We start from the raw sequence: 13992 nt of genomic DNA on the forward strand, positions 1-13992 counted from the left end.
AACGTAGCACTACAAAATGACGTCGGACTTAAATACTGAATAGGCTATAGCACTTTTCTGAGTACCCAAAGACGCTTTACATGTGGCCACACTGTGGCAATGTAGCTACCAATCAAAAATCAGCAGAGGGAACAGATCCTCCAATGGCGTTGGGAGATGCAATGAGCCATACTCTCCGTGAACCAGCCTCAAACGCCACAAGACATTCCCTCGAGTGGAGCGAAAACAGATGCCCACAAAATGGGCCACACTTGGGCACACAGTTGGAGAGGTTGGTTCAGGACAGAGATGCTTGGTGTATGTGAGTAAGTCCTACATGCAACCAAATTGACTTGTGACTATGAGAGTGTACAAATTAATTGGACTCTTGCTGGTCCCCATTTGTACACTCAAGAGGTTAGAGTGACACTGGGGATTTGTCTCGACAGCCATGCCCAATGCCCATTCATGCATCATAATGCGCTACTGAACTTTCCCCAGAGCTCTTGGAAGAACTATCTGGGTTATTATTTCTGACAGCTGTGATTTGTGTCTCATCAGCATCCCCCAGCTTGCTATCGGGTGAGTGAGCATTAAATGACGTTCTGCTGTGCTCAGCTGATCCTTGGTGTCAACAGGACATGAAACCCCTTCAACAGAAAGACTATTCAGAGGAAAGGTCCTCAGGTGTGTCATTGGGACCCATACATCTCCTGTAATGCATTTCTGTGTGCACTTGTGTGTGTGTGTGTATGTGAGGGTCAGACTGTCTGTGTTTGGTCAAGCACCTGTCACTGAGCAGCTCATCCATATAATAGGCTGCATGCACACACACACACACACACACACACACACACACACACACACACACACACACACACACACACACACACACACACACACACACACACACACACACACACACACACACACACACACACACACACACACACACACACACACACACACACACACACACACACACACCTCTCCGTCGCTCTCTCTCTCTCAACCAGACATGTCGAAATAAATATTGTGAACCTCTGTTGCATCCGATGACTCAATGTGCACCAGGCGGTTGGCAGAGAGCACAGTACACACAGGGGGGGTTGATGATGGAAAACAACAATTGTTCAAAATAATTGCTAGAGGGCGATGCTTGATCATCTCTGATTACAACAACCACAGAGTCCCCCCCCTTTTAACTACATGGAACCCAGCATCCCTATTCTGGGAAAAGCATACTAGGGAAACGTTCTGCGAATAGGCTATAGGCAGAAATAGGGGGGGGGGGAAGCGAAAATCGATTTAAGAGAGCATGCTGTTGAGAGCTGATAGATACTGTATTCTCTTACATCTCTCTCTCTCTCTGATCAGCTTTTTTTCTTTTTTTTTGAAGATTAAGTATAAGGCGCTGCAGAAGGACCCTTCAATCTGACTGGTAGGACATGGAAGAAAACTAGATAAGCGTCAAGAAGAAGTTCATCTGTCACGCTTTGTGTCACATTTCTGCAGCGCCACCTCCCCCTACCACCCCCATGCCAGAGGGCTCTTTCATGCTCAGAAGGTCACAGAGTACGTGCCTTGCATTGCCTATATTTGTCTCTGTCAGGTGGAAACTACGTCCAATACTTTTCAGGATTCAAATTCAAAAACAATTTAAGAGTAGCGGTCTGGGCCTGGGCCATGGCTCAGCACCTTGGCTGGTAATCCAGTCTGGGCAGTGTGCCGCGGGTTCGACTCCCGATCCCGACGGCCTTTACTGCATGTCTTCCCCCCCCCATCTCTCTCCCCATTTCCTGTCAGCCTACTGTCTGTCCCTCCATAAAAATATAAAATAAAGGCGAAAGCCACAAAAAAATAACATTTAAAAAAAGAGTAGCGGACTGCTACTTTTTGTTTGACGCTGTAGTGTGAAGGGTCAAGTAGGACGTTAATTTATGAAAGAAACACAAAACATAGAGATAAGAGGTTTCATTCCGACGGTGATGCCATGTCATATCCATACAGCCCAGCCGGGGTGTGCTCCGCTATACTCCTTGACAACAGGTTGCTGCGGGCGCTTCAAAAGGAAGTCTTATGAAGGAATGGTCCTGAGACATCTGAAGAATAGTGTCTCTCGAGCTGCATCAGTGACCAAGGGTACTTAAGTTGTGTGTAGTGTGCACGTTGTGTGCTCGGGTCTCTGAGTGCTGTACCTGTGTGTGTGTGTGTGTGTGTGTGTGTGTGTGTGTGTGTGTGTGTGTGTGTGTGTGTGTACACGTACGTACGTGCGTACAAGCATGGCAACCACACTCCCCAAGATTGCATTGTCAATGCCTTTATGCACATTCAGATCAATGCTCCAGCCACTGAGGAGAAGAGGGAAATATCATTATGAGGAGAGTGTTGCGCAATGTCTGATGACATCTCTCCCTCTCTTGGCTCCCTCCCTCCCTCTCCCCCTTCTCTCTCTCTCTCTCCCCCTCCTGTTTCTCCCCCCCTCTATCTCTCACTTAACGGGTGTCCCCTATGGCACACCCGTTATGCGATGCTCAGCCAATAACAGTGCAGAATGGCACACCTTCCAGCCAATCAGAGTGCGCAATACGCGCAGACGATTTCGTCCTCAAATTTTCAGGACACAATTACTATTAGTTAGATTAATTACTTAATCATAGTCATACTTAGTTAAATACGTTGTTTTATGACAGGCATAAATTATAGGACAATTTCTGGCACCATTTCGTCACCAGTTTGTTCGCTCGCTCGCTACAGCTGGCAGTCAGCTGGTGGGCATGGTGGCATGGTGGCTGGGCATGGTGGCACAGTCTGTAGTGCTGTCGCCTCACAGCTATAAAGGTCGTAATGGCAACCGATCAAAACTGTCTTTGATATGGTGGTAATGCTCTCCCAGACAAGAGGAAGGACTTTCGGCCCAAACAGGCTTCGATCGACACCTCAGGTGTTGAAATTAAATTGGTGTTACAGTGGGGAGGGATGTCATCAAGCGGTAGGTACATCTGTCCTGGTTTGATTATCTCTCCATATCCCTGTGAAGTCTGCAAACAAATAGAATCCTTCAAATAAGAATGCATCGCCCATAATTATTAATGTGTGCCGTTTTATCTTGCGTTAATTTAGTCCCATGGCTGCGTGTACTACTGTTATTAAGGAGGTGGTATTAGCCTAGTTATGTGAGAGGGGATCAAAATCAACATAATTTGCTACGGAGTGATGCTTGATTGGCTCTGACTGCAACAACTGTGAGGCGCACACATTTCCCTGTAGTAAAGTTATGGCGTTATGCACCTTCCCTTCCAATCTGTTCATCTCATTAAGTGTTTTCTCTCTCTCTCTCTCTCTCTTTTCTCTCTCTCTCTCTCTCTCTCTCTTCCCCCCCCCCCCCCCCAACCTGCCAAGCATCTCTCTTATGGCCTGTCTCCTCCACTCAAGAGGATCCCGCCCCATGACTTTCGTTTCCTGGACCAATGCTCACTCTACCAAGAGTGGAGGATTATAAATTGAAGCCGGTTCCAGGCTACATCCCTCCGACACGAGGGAGTCGAGGGACCTGCTATCCTTGAAACCATTTTTTGGCAGGATTCAAAATTAGGGACAAGTCGATCACGATCCCCACTTATTTCAAGCTGTGTTGAAATGTCCCATAGAACTTCCCTCGGGCAATGTAGCACAAAATGCTCCTAGTTAAGTAGGATGGGAAAATGCAGGACATATTTAAACGTACAGTGTACAAATACCATGCACCAACAAAAACTGAAACAACTGCATGATACTGTAGGACTATCAATATTTAAACTGAAGGGGAAATGCAAAGGCCTTTTAACACTTATACCGCCATTGGCCGAGATCTATGTCAATTAAAGCTCATTATTTAATAAAACCCTCAATGCCATTGCGGTAGATCAATGGCAATTGCGCTTTTATAGCGCTTTCGAGCGATCAAGCCATAATGCTACTTACGCTAGCATCAGGTTGCTAGCTGTTGTCATAACACTGGGTCGCCCATCTTAGATCGTCGGCACCATAAACATCCATTATATCAGTTTCTTTCAATCGCCTGTATCCATCTGGGACCTATTCCTTGTCCCAGATGGCATTTTTGGTCAAAACAAGGTTTATTTTACGGAACAGAGCCGACGATGTGGAGCCCTCCACTGCACCGGCTTAGATCCGTTTGGTAAACAAGACCTGACCAGGCACTAAATTGAGTCGGAGACGCAGCTGTTCATCAAATGATTGATTCAGGAATGCGACAAAAACTACACACTCTCCATTAATTCAAGGCTTCATGGGGTGTGTAATTGATAAAAGAAGTCAGTTTTAGGATATAACTAGTCCTTTATGGATTGCGGCCACCAAAAACCGGCAGTCCTCATATGCACCCTAACCCCCTCGGGCGAGAACGACAATAAGCCTCTGCGACCTACTTACTTACGGTACAGTATGTTGTTTTGGCTCTTTATTAAAATACATTAAAGGTGTAGTGAAATGAAAAATTTAGTGAAATGAATTTTTTTTCACACTTTTAGACCATATCCATGGTCATCATATGGTCATACCTAACAATGGATGCCATAAAAATGGGAAAATTCTCATTTTTGTGTGTTTTTATATCAAACGTCCATAAAAATATATTTTGTATTACTTCCTGAAAACGAAAACGTGCTGCGTGATGACGTGTCGAGGCCCACAGCGATAAAAGCCAATAAAAATGAAGCTCACCCGTTTAATTCCCCATATCTCCGCATCCGTCCAGCACAGGCTGCACAGCTGCTACTGATTACAGAAATCTTCCGTTTTTATTCCCATTCAGAACAACATCCAGAGAGTGTATTACTCGGTTTTAACTTAATCATCACGCTAAAAAAATTATCTGAAAACATTATAGGGTAGAAATAAGCCACATAAGAGTAAACTGGTAAAGTTGGCCGACTATCTGATTTGTAAACAAACATCCACACGCTGTCCTGCGTAGCATAGCTACCGTCCCTAGCTACCGTCCCATCCCCTGAAGGGATGCGACACTCTGATTGGTTCAGAAACTTCATAGCGGTGTTTCAACTTGAGACCGTCTGAAACAAAATAAAATGTCCACCATTTCCGTTTCACTACGCCTTTAAGCAAAACAGTGTCCCGAGGCTATGGAGTTACACTCCTGTCTTCTCATTAGTCATATTGATTAGTTAGTTGTATGGTCATATCCATTAGTTGTTAACTTGTTTACACCTGTAGTTCAATTGATTGGCTTGGGTTTATGGGCTAGTCTCGTTATGACGTAGGTAAGGTAATGCGTATCAGGACAGTTTTGTGCACAACCAGTTGCTCGGGACCGGTGATAGAAGACAAGATAGTAACTGATGGCTTTGAGAAGGTGGTAATGCTCTCCCAGGGGGTGAGAACTTTCTACCTTAACAGGCCTCGACACCTCAGGTGTTCAAATTTAATTGACGAAGGTGTCACAGGCTCCGTCAGACAGGGGCACGGAGACTGGGGAGACCGGTGTCAATTTAAAGACACCTGTCAAGGCCATCAAGGGGTGCACCCGTCATGGTTTGACAATAGAGAAAAGTGTGCCTATTTTGGAGACTTTGATAAAGCAAGAGTAGTCTTGCGTAGCCAGACAACTATTCCACAATCTCCGAATGCTATATACAGTCTGGAACTACACCTCCTGGAATCTGAGTAAGGAACATGCTATTTCGGAAATATATTTTAAAATATCTTTACATTTTATTTTTGAATTTCCTTTTCTGCTAAGCAACAAGCTATATGTGCATAGATGTTTTCTATTTATACAGTATTAGGATGAATTTGTGCGACTGTAAAGACGAAGTGTGGAAGAGGCTCCACTTCCGCTTTATATTTTACTCATGATAGCTTTTACATTGCTCCAGACTGTATGACGGAAGCATTTGGTAATTGCGAGAGGCAACAGTCTGGCAACGTGAGAATAAATCAAGAGGGACACGACACACACAAATGGCCTTCTGCCAATTAGTGACTCAATGTCCATTGTCTCATGGGCATCCTGCAAACAGGCAAACACCTATTATTGTCTTGTCTCAGTCTCATGGGCTCATATGCTGTCCTAGTGTCAAGTTGCATCTCAGTTGTGACCAACATATAATGAAATCACACACATGTAGCCTATGGTTTCACACACGCAACAGAATGTTAGCTCAAATGCAAAAAATGCAGAGCAACACACACTACATGCATATATTCATAAACGCGCAGACAATATATGCATACACAATTACACATCCTGACCTACACATGATGAAATGATCAACAATGAGACATGTGCGGGCACTGCAAATCACCCCTAGGCACCTGCTGCTGAGATTGTGTGTTGTGTGGCAGACATGAATGCATATGAATGCATATACATGAATATGCGACTGTGTGTGTGTGTGTGTGTGTGTGTGTGTGTGTGTGTGTGTGTGTGTGTGTGTGTGTGTGTGTTTCTAGGTGCACCATCATTCTGGAACATGAAGATTCAAAATAAAATGATTCTTTATAGAAGGTGATGGTAAAACGGCTTTACATAACAAGAACCTGTCATATTTTCTTATACAACATGAAAGCACGCAAAAAGTAAGTGGAACTGAACCACACTCAGGCTGTGTCACATATCCCAGCCAAGCTGCACCGGGGACTATAGTAAACACACGCAATGCACGCACGTGTGTATAGTCTGTTGACCACCGGAGAAACGGGTGACAACCGGAATGTAGACGGCACCCCGGGAGCAGTATGGGTTGGTGCCCCAGCCTGCTTCCTCTGTGAGGCCTTTAGGAGGGCCATTCGAGCCGCAAGCGGAGCCTGCAGTACCACCGAAACAAAGCACTGTTTTGTGTCGATGAAAGTCTATTCTCCAGGCTGGGAAGCCTCTCAGCACCCATGCTTCTCTGTATAATTTACTTTTTGTGCTTAAAATACAATTTAATATTTTATTTAGAGGGCCCTCTACAGATCTGGTCAACATAAATTACCCATTGACCAGATCGGTGTAGAGGGCACTCTAAATAAAATATCACCAAATGTTTGCTGAATTTACGCAGTCCTGTCACTGTCTCACACGCTGTCTAGGTTTCATTCATCATACCGTTGCCTGAGTGGGTAAAACTCAACATGAATGACAGAGACAAAAGACTCAGGAGTTATGATAGAATCATTGACATGGCAGGAGGCAAGAAAATCAAACTGTTAAAGTGAAATTATAGAAACCATTGTGGAGAATATAGGTTTGCAAGACTGGCGTGCACGCACACACGCACAAACACAGTGAGACAGAGATTAGAGGGAGATGAAGGGAAGCAGCTCTCTGAGTAGGAGGCAGTCAAATCTCTCCATTGCAACCCATGACTCCTCCAATCTCTGCTCCATCTTCAATACGTGCTGCAAACACAACACAGAGAGAGAGAGAGAGAGAGAGAGAGAACAGAGGCAGCATGTGCACACAGGGAAGGAGAGAAAGCGATACATTAAAGGGAGAAAGAGACACGCACGCACGCACACATGCACGCACGCACGCACGCACACAAAACACTGTATGTGGGTGGGGACTCCCTAGTGACTTCACGTCTAGCTGGTCAAGGAGGCTGGCCTTCATCACTGTCTAGTCTACACGTGGAGGTTCAAAACCAGCACCTCTATCTGTTTACTCACCGCATAGAATGCCCTCCATCGTTCCCTCAACCTCTCCTCTCCTCATTCCATTGTGTTTGTCGGGTGGAAACTATCCTTTCTGGATTCAAATTAAAAAATAGTCAAAGTAGCAGATCTACTTGTATAAGCTTGAACCGTGTCGCTTTGCGGCCCATGCTGCATTTCAAGCTTGCGGATCTGATACTTTTGAAGCTTTTTGTGTGATGCTAAAGTAAAAATAGTAAAAATATTTAGGACGACCGTCGAGCCGATTCTACTCTATGGCTCCGAGACATGGACACTTTCAAAGAAATTAGAGAAACGGCTGGATGGCACTTACACCCGCCTAATGAGAGCACAAAATCTCTCTTGGAAGAGACTTCTCTAATACAGCAACCTTCCCTGTGTTTCTTCACTAGTCCAGAAGAACATTTTGCTGGCCACTGCTAGAGAGACATTATATCTTCCCTTCTTCTCTGGAATCCTGCCTCAAAGCAGACCAGAGGGACTGTTATCCCTGATGTCAACGCTAGGGACACATGCATCAGTAAGCAGGAACTGGGGATGGCAATGCAAGACCGGGAAGTCGGGCGTGACAGTGTGAAATCCATGATCTCGACGCGGTCGAAAAATGATGATAATCAAGTAGGACGTTCAATTGCTCATCTATGCAGAAATATGGATGAAAACATAATCGTTGCTTGGGGGGCTCTTGTTTGTTTCCTAGCTACCAGAGCTGTGGGTTCCCTCTACTATTGCTTCATTCTTTCAGCTCCATTGATGGAGTTTTATTGCCAACACAATCACCGGTACAAAATTGACAATAATTATGCAAACACAGAAAAGGCCACACCCCCTGTTGGGGTTCAAATCCGGGACTGATGTGAGGCAACAGGCAATGCCATTTTTCTGTAAATGTCTTAGTTACATCAGCATTGACCTTGTTAAGTGGCTTTGTTAAGTTTCTTAATAGGTACTGTAGCTATATCCGTAACACACACACACACACACACACACACACACACACACACACACACACACACACACACACACACACACACACACACACACACACACACACACACACACACACACACACACACACACACACACACACACACACACACATGATGGATATTTTATAGACATGGACACGTATATATCAATCAGTTGATATTTTAATAGACAGTTGACACACAGTGTCAGTTTGCACAAGGCACAGGAACTAAGTTGAGACAATGCGATACTGTGGTGACTAACACAGTTAAGAATGCTGCCAGGCACCCCAGGGGGTCTGGGTGCTGTTTCTAATCTTGCTTAGTTATTTACAATCAGCTAAAACACCCCAGGGGGGTCGGGGGTTCTGTTTCTGACTATAGGAACCGCTCCTATCTCAAACTGCTAATCCAACAGCTGTGCATGTGTGTGTGGCAGAGAGCTTCTTGCTCTCTCTGCTCCAGAATTGACATGAATCTACACTGTGTATTTGTGCTTAATCATTTAGACTGGTTAACAATATAGTTTGAACAATTTCATTACATGTGTTCGGCATACTTCATATATAGTATAGATATTGAATTAGTCTTATTTGGTATAAAACTTATAGAGTGACACATGAGCTGAATGCCATGGGTCCCTCCTCCTTCACCGGAAGATCCTGTGAGTTTCTAGGGAGGCGGGACTTAGAAGTTAGTAAGTACTGCAGACGCTGTGAAACTAGCAGAGTCCACACTGATTAGCTATGATGTGACTTCATGTATTCCACGGGGCCTTCCGCCCGTGGAAAGCCTTGTAACTGAGTTATTCTGTTCAATAAATCTGATCAGAATGAGACGACAACCTGCTTGACTTCCTTTCTTCCGCCTCGACGACCATCACTGCTAAAGACACAATTTGGGTAACTTGGTGCTAAATATACATCATAAATGGCGCCCAATGGACTGGAGGAATGATGGTGTAGTTTCTATGCCACGCTGAACGGACCTGCGACCTGCTGGGGGTCACTTTTGTGGCTCTGTGTCGTGGCGGTGATGGGGTGATCGAGGTGAGTTGGGGTGAAGAGGGGGGTCGTCTGCTCAGTGACAACGCGTGTTTTCATTCACCATTGTTTTATTTTTTCTGTAAACGCCAGGCGAGCTAGTCATAAACTTGTCTTTATCCCTTTATCTCGCATTTTTTACGACAATTAAGTACTTTCCTACTTTTTGATAGTCCGTCGTCAAGTGATGGCTGTCATGAAGCATTCCTGGCCAATGTGCAGAAGATGTAGGTTTTTTAAATCTATGTAATTATTGCCTTCTGCTTCGAATAGAAGCGTGTGTTCAGAGTAGCGTGCCTTATAGGTTAAGGCAGTTGCAAACTGGACGCGTTTTTCGGGGAACCGGGAGGCGCGCCTGGTGTGCGATTGTCTTTCATGTCCACGTTCTGTTTGCGTGGCTGCCCTCATATTAACTGGAAGTGCACAATATTTGGACGGTTTTGTGCGTTCCTGAGGGCAAGCCGAAAGTGTTTAGTGGGAAAACTGAGGCCCCACGTTGCTGGGTGTATGGAATAGGAATCTGAAATTTTGGAGTATTAATATTAATATTTATTGATATTATTCTTCTGAGATTGTCTGGATTACGCACGGCCCAGTAAGACGAGCCGGCGAGCGTATTGCAAAACCGAGATTTTGTGACGTATATATATATACGATGCATATGTGCGCGCACTTCGACGTGTACGTGTTTTTTCTTACATTGCTGCTGGGGATATGTGCGGGCGTATGGGGATTATTTTTATTAGATTAATTGTGGTTCCTGTTTTGTGCCTGTGCTGTTTTCTCCGTGCGCGGTGGTTTTGGGGGAGGACACGTTGTGCGTTGATGTTTAGATAGGATGAGATCTCTTATTTTTGTCTGTGGTTCGTTATGGGACCGTATTTGCACCTTCATGATGTGGGGGTGGCGGGGGGTTTTCTCCGGGGGAGCCCCCCCCTGTTTTCTGAAGTGTTTAAACTTTAATATTGTTTTTCGTTTGCGTTGTGGTTACGTTCCCTGTGATGTCTGTGATGTGGGGGAGGTGCTGATTCGTTTTCGATATGTTTGTCATCTGTAGCAGGATTCACGACGACTTGTTGAGATCTTGTTGTTATTGTTTGGTCGCGGCCATGTTTTTACCCAGGAGGCCTTTGCGGTTATTCTGCGTGCCTGTCTGGGGCTATAGAGCGGCCGTGCTCTCTTTGTTCCGGGTCAGGGGGGGAGTCTTGTTTCTTTTTAGACTCTCTTCAGACTTCCGGTATGTGATGCGGACTGTTTATGCTTTTTATTTTTCACTTTCCATTACAGGGAATGTGGGGAAGTAGAATGCTTGAGCTAGAAGCGTTGTTTCTAAACTTAAGCTGGCTTTCTGTCAGCAGCTCTTGCTAAAGTTGTTCCCTTACACCCGCTGCGTGCGTGCGCGTGTGCGTGTGGGTGTGCGCTCTTTCGGCGCTGTTTTATTTTCTTTGGGGACTTTGAGTGACAGTTTATCTTTGGCTTGACAAAGCCTATGGTTTTGGCGTGCGTGCGTGCGTGCATGTGCCTTGAGTGCGTGGTACGTCTGATGAGTGCGTGATGAGTGTGTATGTCTGTACTGAGAGTGATGTTATGGATGGCGTAGCACTGTTTTCTGTGATGATCAGATTCTTGTCATGAGCCATGATGGGTCATGGCTCAGGGGGGAGTAATGGGTTAATACATTTATGAACAAACTAGATAAATAAACGAAATTAATAGGAGGTTAACAAATAAACTGGATGCATGAACTAAATTAGATAAGGGAACTATAATATGGCTATCCATGTACGTTAGAGTGTATAAATGTATAAGAGTGAAATTATATTTGAGAAATTATTTAAAGTGCATTTATGGACATTTTCTGTGTTAAAATGTGGGGCTAAGAGTAACCATTGGGCATATAGTAACCACGATAGTGAGTCTATTAACTTCACTGTAGGAATACGGTGTGGGGTTAGGCCCTGGTGAACATAGTAGCTATAATAATAGGGTGTTACCTCATTTTTGATCAGTGACTGTTTAAGGGTGGATTGACTTTTTTCTTAAATGAATAATATAGATATTACAGTAGGGAGGTTCATTTAAATTTTGACGGAGACAACAGCTCAGTCTATTTTTGTTGTCTTGTGCTCAAAAACTCAGAGATTGGGGACAATTAAGGTTTAAAAAAAATGTGGGTTCAATTTGGGGGTCCGAATAAAATTTAGGAGGTAAATGAGAAATGCATCTCTCAGTGGAAATGGTTACATTTAGGTAAAAGTTAGGTATAGGTTAATTAGGGATTGTTAAAAATACAGTTCTTATTAGTAAAATGTATATATAGTTCTGCATGAGTAATTTGATTCTGGGACAAAAACAGTTGCTTAGGGTGAACTCAGTATGGGGTTGGTTGTATGCAAATGAGTGTGTGGGTGATGGGGTAACTATTCCCCCATGTGTGTGTGTGTGTGTGTGAGATTGTGTCACGGAGTGAGAGAGTCGAGGGGGGTCCTTCTCCTATTGCAATGGAAGACAAATATTACTTCCACCTTGTTTGTTTGAGTGCATGAGTGAGTGAAACGAGGGGGGTCCCTCTCCCCTCGCAGTGGTAGAGAGATTACTTCTATCCTGTTCGACTGTGTGAAGTGAGTGAGTTTGAAGGGTTGGAAAGTAATACTACTAAAACAGTGGTAGTATTTTTGAATCAACTCTGTATGAGAGTATGTACGGGCAAGGGAACTTCTCATTGAAAAAAGGCATAGCAATGGTAGACTTGTCTACGGTTGATCTTTTTTATTTTGGTGGTGGATATGGTTTGGTACACCTTGAGTGTCAGAAGAAACGTACAGTATGTTTGCCAGGCCATATGAAGCTTGAGTTTGGGGTAGACACCAGCCAGGGGTTCAATGAGAAGGTCACACAAGCCTGAGAGTGTTTGTGGTGTGAATTAAATCACGAGAATTGATTGAGAATAATGTATGTGTGAGTGAATGAATGATTGAATGTACTTCATACTAGACTTAATTCAAGAAGGTTCTAGCTATGTCCGGTGGAATATTGCTAGTAGGAGCCATTCTAAAAGTGATAGTTAAATGAGTAAATACATACAGAGCTACGTGTGAGGAATTGCAATAACAATTTTAGCATGCTCTGACGGAATGTGCTTTTAGGGAAAGAGGGGGAGAGAGCTAAAATCCCTTCTCACCCTAAATAGTTTTAAGATAGAGAGCTTTAGGGCCAGGTGTGGACATCCTGTCCCTTCCTTATCTCCTATCACTGTCTGTTTTAAAAGACCCACTGAGCTGTCCTGCAGGCAGCTATTTATTGGGGGTGCTATTTAGAGAAACAGATGGGACAGTGTTTGAAGAAGGAGTGAAGAGTGACTGATTGACCAGTGGCATGCAATGACATGAACACGATGTGATGTTGGCTTTTCGGAGTCTGATGTCAACAGTAGATCGCAATTAAGGACTACATTTGTAAGGGCATATTATGGTGTGAATTTGAAGTATTGGTTTTAGTCAAAAGTGTCTGTTTGTGTGTAGGGTGATGAAGGCGACGGCTGACAGCCTTACCACATAACGGTGATCACAGGAATTCGTAACCCTGTGTTCTGAGCACGACTAGCTGGTAGCATGACGGAGGGGGATTTGACCCACATCGCTAGGAGTGGAAGTTTTAACCGAGGAGTCGAGAACCACGGTTGAACCTTTCAGGGTTAAAGCAATGTACCCCTCAGCTTAATCACCTGTCCTGCCCTATCATCAATACGTTTGGTGACATGACATCAGTGAATTTAGATAGTTCAGTGACACTATTATGGCTCTCATTTAATAGTCTCATTGTAATCTCTCAACACCATGGTTATTACATTCCTTTGCCATGCCAGAACTAGGGAGATTAGCAAAAGAATGAGATTAAGGCCAGAGAGGTCATCTTGAGTAGCTTGTAGTGTCAACCATATCCTAACGAATGATTGGGGATATTTGTGAGAGACTTCTGTAGAGGGAGCCTGCATGTTTCCTATTAATAGGTGTGGAGGAGAGGAGTCCATCTCATGGATTCCTGAAGGTGTCGAAAGTGACATCTGACTGCACCAAAAGGATCACGGAGAGACCACCAGGTCTAGATGATGTCAACGGTGACATCTGAACAGCGCCAACAGGAGGTCATCCCGAGGGCAGAGAGTCCAGGGGGGTGTCTGCAGGCAGCTGTGACAACAGCGACAGAGGAGCTCCTAACTCAGCTTCTACCGTCGGAAATCAGCAGCAGGAGGGAGGAGAGGTCCAAGGGAGGCTACGGCCCACGGGCCGGTGCCAACTGGTTCTCCTTCTGCACTAGGAGGG

The 13992-nt window shown here is 44.5% G+C and overlaps 2 protein-coding genes across 2 annotated transcripts in view; one reads left to right on the forward strand and one right to left on the reverse strand.

Annotated features, from left to right (window-relative positions):
- Positions 1-13992, reverse strand: part of htr2cl1 (5-hydroxytryptamine (serotonin) receptor 2C, G protein-coupled-like 1) — a gene marked incomplete at its 3' end in the record, with an annotated part of 198203 nt that overhangs the window by 141394 nt on the left and 42817 nt on the right. The gene's annotated exons all lie outside the window — the stretch shown is intronic.
- Positions 1-13992, forward strand: part of LOC306914265 (uncharacterized protein) — a gene marked incomplete at its 5' end in the record, with an annotated part of 69033 nt that overhangs the window by 41536 nt on the left and 13505 nt on the right. The gene's annotated exons all lie outside the window — the stretch shown is intronic.

The sequence above is a fragment of the Electrona antarctica genome, assembly GCF_951216825.1.
Source record: "Electrona antarctica genome assembly, chromosome: 21".
Classification (NCBI taxonomy): Eukaryota; Metazoa; Chordata; class Actinopteri; order Myctophiformes; family Myctophidae; genus Electrona; species Electrona antarctica.